This window comes from Hyalella azteca, unplaced genomic scaffold (assembly GCF_000764305.2).
Source record: "Hyalella azteca isolate HAZT.00-mixed unplaced genomic scaffold, Hazt_2.0.2 contig11277, whole genome shotgun sequence".
In the NCBI taxonomy this organism is placed as follows: Eukaryota; Metazoa; Arthropoda; class Malacostraca; order Amphipoda; family Hyalellidae; genus Hyalella; species Hyalella azteca.
In genome coordinates this window covers 226,623-233,571 of record NW_025941278.1, presented here as the reverse complement: position 1 = coordinate 233,571, position 6,949 = coordinate 226,623, and the positions used below count along the sequence as shown (strand labels likewise).

Here is a 6,949-nt window from a genome sequence, read left to right as displayed (position 1 = left end):
ACTCGGTAACAAGCGCAAATGTTAATGACAACCCAAGCGTTTCATTCTGTCTTCATTTACAGAAATGTAGAAAATAGATTATTTATCGTGCAAAAAAATAATTGAATGTGTTGCCATTTCATCATAATTTCATGAGAAATCTCTTGACAATTCATAGGTATTGTTATAATTTTGTTAATCATATTTTTTCGTGCTGAGTTTTGAGTTTTTAGCAGAAACCGTTATAGGTATTCTGAGAAACATTGAACGGACCTCCCGTGAAGAGAACGCGCGGTCAGTGACCAGCGGAAATTGGTTGGATGCATCAACGCGGAATCATAATTATTTCGGGAACTGCGCATTCAAATAAAAAGAAGTTTCCCACGTGTTTCTCAGGAGCATTCAATTTAATAAATTATGCTGGGACTTGCACAGAGATATTCTGTTCCTCTCGATAATTTTAAATCTATTTATTCAATGGCATACGGATACTTATTTCCCAGAGACTATGGAAAATAGGAAACCAATAAAACGTCCAGCTTTATACATGATTAGATTTTTAATTCGCATATTGTTGTGAGAACATTACTATATTTTTCAATATTATTCTCAAAGCCTCAAAAATTAAATTATTTTCATTCACTGATAATTTGGGTCATGCATTATACCTGTTATTCTTTTTTTTTCTCTCTTTGCACCCTGATATATGCTTAGCTTTATAAATATTCCATCTCTAAAGTAATAAATAAGTAAAAATAATTCCTCATTAAAATATTACTCCGCGTATTAAAAAGCGGTGTTTGTTTTACAGGTACACTTTTTATGAATAACTTTCTACTCATTTACATCTCACGAGATTAGCGTTCAAGTTGTTGGTAGCCTTTCGAGCGCGTGCCGCCTTCGCACAGAGTCGGGACCATCGATCAGAAAGTTAAGTATTCGGAGGATTCGATTGAAGAAAGCAAGCGTGGGCCTTCGACTCTTGATGCAGCCTAGGGGAAAGTTTAAGCAGTCGTCGTGCACGACGATAACGCTGCCCACTCACACGCTCGATCGCAAAAAAAACGAAGGTACAGCGACCGAAGAGCAAGACTGGTTTACCCAGCAAACACAGCCTGGTCCTGCAAGAAAGAGTTAAATCTTCTACTACCTACCCCTGCTGCTGTTGTTACAGGTAACGGCTTTTATCAGATCGTGTTACTGCATAATATGTTGCTTGGCCGGTGCCGCTGATCCTGGATAGGCTCTTGCTTCCAGTCTCGGGAGACAGACTTGTTTCAAGAGTACGAATCTTACATAGGCTGTATAGGCAGTCTTTCTGGACGTACACCCGCAACTGACTGTCACAGAGGCCTAGCTTTTGTGTATCATGCCACTTGATGTACCATTACGAAGCTAAAAATATAGACTGCGTCGGGAAATAATTCCTTTTGAATAAACATGACCACCATTTGCGTGAGTGCATTCAATTATTAATAAGATAGCTAGCTGGAACATCTGCGAATATATTTCTAGAAAAGTTTCTGTCGCATTTGATATTAAATTTTATATCGTATTGCCCGTTTCATCTTATGAATGTTTTTTGTTCGTTGACCGTCAAATTAAGGTCGTTGTTTCATTAAGTGATCGGAAAAGTATTCTTCAAAGCAGTCACATTTTCATGATTTTAATCTTTTTCGAGCATGATTTCAGAACTACAAATATAATCGAAGTCACGGTTTGATGCTATTTACTCAACTGATATTTGTCCTAAGCGTAAAAATTGTATATGCGTACAAAGCCGTACATGCGTGTGGTTATGAAAGGTTTGCTTCACTCGACCATACTTTCGCCAGCCCGTCCAGCGATTTGTGAATGAAGAGGCGATAAAAAGCTGCTGCACACCTCGCTGCGACTAGGCCATTCTATGGTGATGCAAAAATTGTCCGCAAGAACCCATTTAATTTGGTAGTTCCTTACATACTGTATGTTCTTTCAGGATGAAATTCAATAAAGTTACTAAGAGCCTCACAGACGCAGTTTATTGGCATGACTGATATTGGAGAAGAACACGAAAGAATCATTCGTTTTGTTCATAGAAGCTCTCATGATCTGAGCTAGAAGTAATATATGTGTAGTAAATAAATATTGCGAAGGGGCTGTCTTTATCTCCAACATCAGCTAATAATAAAGTCGTGCCTGAGGAGCCGGAGGGAGATCAAGGTACTTTGCGACAACGTATCTTGACCGGTTCGAGAATCGACCACTTTCAGCTTCTTCCAACCGCTTTCGACAATAAACTAGAAATTTATTATTGCGGGCGTGTTAAAAAGTATCTCAACTTACTACCAAAACCCGCTTCTGTTATTGAATGGATAGATTATTGCTACTTGTGTTCTGACATTCGCCTGAATTGTGTCGTATTTCCTTTCATATTTTAATTCATTTTGAGTTAACTGGTTTTGAACTAAGCTTACTGTTTTTAAAAGTAGTGAGCAACGTCAGCAAAGAGCAAACATGCAAAATCGGGCAGCATTTTGACCGACTCTGAGTATAAAGGTGACGTTAGCCATGTTCATGTGAATGATTACGGATTTCCAAAAATTTTTGCTATACCAATAAAAAGCAAAAACATGAAAAACCTTTTCATGATTCAAATAGTGTTTATGGTATATAAACGACGTCGCAGTCAAGACAATCCGTGGGTGAGGCTGAAGGGTGTCCATGCTTGACGGCTTCGAGGCCAGCCTGACTTGTGCCAGCCAGGCTCTGGAGGCGCACTTTCTTTCAAATGGACCACCCTGAGCGTTGCGTCAGGCCTATACCTGCCAACCTATACCTACCCACACCAACCGTCTATACAGCCTTACCTGCACCAGGTTACCTGTTTATAGGTGTATGTGGCAATCGAGTGCAAGAAGCAATGCTGCTATATTTTCGTTAGCAATGATCACATGTCTGTTGAGACTGCCGGCTAAATAAAGGGAAATTTTACTCAACAGATGTTTCTCAAGAACCTAAGAACGAATATGCGATCACATATGATAGATATTTTTTCATGTTATAAAATATAGATTTTGCTGTTACATTGGGGTGTAACAAATTGTTGAACCATTACATTGAACGCTAATAAAAAGTAGAGCAGTATTAATTTTTTTCATTTACCTTCTCTCCTCTGTTAGATGTGTGTTCGGAAATAAAATACACTAGAGTAATTTTAATCAAATAATTCTCATAAAATTGTTCAACCGTTACCAGTCCTTTTTCTTTTGAAGGATCACAGATGAATTACGTTTTAAAAATTTGTGACATGATTTTTGAGAACAATTCTGAACCACGCAACAGAATATCGATCTGAACACGACTCGAACCATCACTGATCAGGCTTCGTCTGACCTTGGCAGTAGGCTACTGCAAACCTGTGCGTCATTAATGTATAACTTTTCTATTTCCTGCTACGTGTAAGTTGGGCGTTATAGAGGAGCTCTCTGGTGAATTATTAATTATATTTTTTCTCAATTGCTGAGCCTCCAAATTATGCGTTGAGTTTAGCCAATCGCTTAGTGTTTTTGACCAGGCTATGATTTCATATTTTCCAACAAACCAAAAACAATTGGTTTAAGTTCTGACTTCCATGAAAGTAATCGAACGCAGACCATCTTGATAAGAATCATTAAATTATCCATTCATTATTTATTTGGCATGGAACATTACGTCAAAATTGCAGAGGATCTTTTAGGATTATATTGTTCGTACGCGCATTTATGTTGTATCCGTACATGCATGTTTACTGTGTCTGAGAACTGAAACTTTAGAACAAAAGCCGTTGATCACATTGAACGATGATTACACGTCATGGATACAGAGAGGAAGTAGCAGCAGCGGAAGTAGCAGTAGCTGTAGCTTCCTGTTCACGCTCGTTTTACGGTCGGTTGCCCCCCTTGGGGCAGACGCGGCAAGTCCTTCCATCCTGTGCGGCGGTGGAAGCTCTATCGGATTATGTTATCCGACAAAAAGTTCGGTCGTTCTAGCAGCGAAATTTGAGCGAGATCGGTGAAATTGTTATTTACTCAAGAGAATCCAGCTTTTATCAAAGTCGCCATCCATGTAGACTTTGAAAAACGCCAGTTCACCCAACATAATTATGTCCATTTAGCAGCTATACGTCTAGGGCCCTTCTGTAAAAACTCATGTTGTTTAATAATAATTATCATATCAACAATGGAAATATTTGCCCCTTTTAATTTAGCTTAGTGGCTTCAATATAATCAGTAAACTATGTTGTTTCGGAGTGCTATATTATTGTTGTTCACTGCTTAAGGTTCTCGCGACCTACTGATAGCTCCAGTACTTTATAATATCTTGGACTGTTACGAAGACTTGATTATAGCATCAATACTGATTTTGAATTCACGATATTTGGCATTACCAAGATTAGACAACAAATGGAGACTGATTGCCTATTGAATGTACGTTGCACATTTAGTAACCCTAAGCTTTGGTCTGGTCAGGGTTTCGTCATTGCAGCCATGAGAGACCGTAAGAAGATGAATAGCCACCGGTCTGTCTTGTCCGGTTGCTGCTTCTCGGTTCCAACGAAGTTACGAAATCGTGTAGCATTTCCGAAGATTGCAGTGAAATTTATTTTATTTATTTATTTAGGAAATAGAAGTGTCTAGATTCAATCTACAGCTATAAGCTCGAACCCATCACTGAAAAACCCATTAACATAACACGTTTAGTTGAAATTGTTGAACATTTAGAATAATTTCAATGTGCTACATATTATTATTTTATTAATATTTTTTTGAGGATGCCGTGACGTGCGAGAGCGAGCTGTTTTCAGTATTATTTGAGAGCATTATTTTTCATACTCAGTAAGACAGGACCGAAAGTAAACCCACCATCAGAAGTGAGAACGAAATTTTGATGAGATAGATAATATTACACAGAATTCCGATTAGCCATGCATGCGAAAGATCTTTATCGCTTAACCTTTCGTGTTCCCTTTATCTTGTCGATATCCTGTTTCTCTGGAGACAGAATCCATGTAAATATCAAATGAGCACTAACGAAATTCTTCGTTCGTTGTAAACTTAAACGAAGAAAATAGGATTAGATCTAGTTAGCCGAGCATAAATAATGAATATTTAACGTTTGATTAATGGGCGAACGCTTTTTGGGTCTCATGCCCATTCGTTGCATTGAATGATTCCTTCATTCCGTTCAAACGAAAATTCGTCTTTAAGGAATATTCAGTTTTCATACTCATTTACAATGGATTAAAGTTTTTTCACTACTAATATGATATAGAATGGAAGGCAAATTTTTGGTTGACCGTTACCCCTAGTATATACTAATTGAACTTCGAAAACCAACCCTTCAAAATGGTATTTAAATGCCATGAAACTCATATTTTTCTGCAAAGATCACGTCATGTAGCTTTCCTTCTTTGGCTCCTACATCGGCAAATTGATGGTGCTAGTGATGCTTATCAGCATGATTGCTGATCCTCCGACTGATGAGTGTATGCCACAGCTTAACAGTGAGTTTGCAGTTTAGGATGCCTTGTTCGCCCCCTGAACCCCTGAGCGCCTAGCTCGTGCCGTTCACCTGTTAGCTTCAGTCAGCTGATGCTAAAATTGTCAGATTTTATTCGACTTTTATCTAACAAAAGCAATCTCTAAAATTGTTCAATACCATCATTATTGAAATGTGAATTAAAACTATCAATAACACAGTTTCTGCCAATCAAATAGTCGAATTTAAATCATTTAAAACTCAACATGAAGCTCCAATTTAACTAAATGGCGAGCTCTGGTAGCTTCCCATCGCTGTCTGCTGGTCGGTCCAGCTGCTACATAAACAGATGATGTTTAAATAGTTGAATCAGCATTTCTTTTTATATTTAGGCTCGTGATGGAAATAAAATCGCAGTAACTGCTGCATCATTGTTAATTAAGAGCGTTTCCAATGGCATTCTCCGTAAATCAAGTCGTATTTTAAAAAAGCAGATCATCGTTCCCAGTGGAAGAAACTTCACTCCATAGTCCTTACAAATCGCTCACAATTGCTCAGTTTCGTTACAGGCGTTGCAGAGTGAGGTTGGCGGCAGATCTGTATTGTATGCTCAGGTCGCTCGTTGATTCAGCTGTTCTAGGTAGTCTACTTGGGTACAGATGAACTTGACTATGGAGTAATCGAAACAACGCTCCGTGTTTCTCCACACATGACGTGATTCAGGGACAGGATAGATTAATGTGCAGTGAATTTTGTAATATCCATGTTCCTTTTTTGATCATTTATATAGACTGTTCGCATGAAATAAGATTGAACTCAATTCTCATATTCAGATTGATGTGAATTTTTTTTCTCAACCATGATGAAGTCTCCTAATTAGGGTGAGTATAATATTGATAATGGAATTACTGCAATTTAATATCTATTTCTAGATTCCCACCTCGTACAAATTTGGTAACTATAATTGAATTGAAATTGAAAGTTGAACATAATCCTGAATGATAACGCCACCCTTAAAGGCTTATTTCCTACACTTCAACTTCCCTCATTGCCTCATATACCTACTGAAATGATTCAATACTTATCAGGAATAATTTTTTACCTTATTGGTAAAAAATTATTCTAAATCGGTATTCATGTTACTAGAAATTTTATATTCTGTTCAAACCGATGATTGATATGACACCTACGGTACGTCGTTTCTTACTGCTGCTGGTGACATTATTACTGACATACCTAATTTTTCTGTCACGACTACTACGCCATCGACGGTCATTAATTGAAGTAGATTTAGATTTCCTATAAATATAGTGTCAAAGCAGAGATTTTTTAGAATCAGTTCATTTTTAAGTTTCTCATCTACTCCAGATTTAAACAAATTGTATGATATGATAATGCTGGTAAGTGGTATCCATGATACTTTGCTAGTCTACTTATACTTTATACGACTCTAAATTGAATTTGAGGAAGA

The 6,949-nt window shown here is 37.6% G+C and overlaps 1 protein-coding gene across 2 annotated transcripts in view; it reads left to right on the top strand.

Moving 5' to 3' along the window:
• Positions 1–6,051: 6,051 nt before the first annotated feature.
• The window catches only part of LOC108678806 (leucine zipper putative tumor suppressor 3), a 37,654-nt gene continuing 36,756 nt past the window's right edge, over positions 6,052–6,949 (top strand). For both annotated transcript variants that reach the window (XM_018167289.1, XM_018167288.1), the window contains exon 1: positions 6,052–6,359. The gene's annotated coding sequence lies outside the window, so the exon portion shown is untranslated. The remainder of the gene's footprint in view (positions 6,360–6,949) is intronic.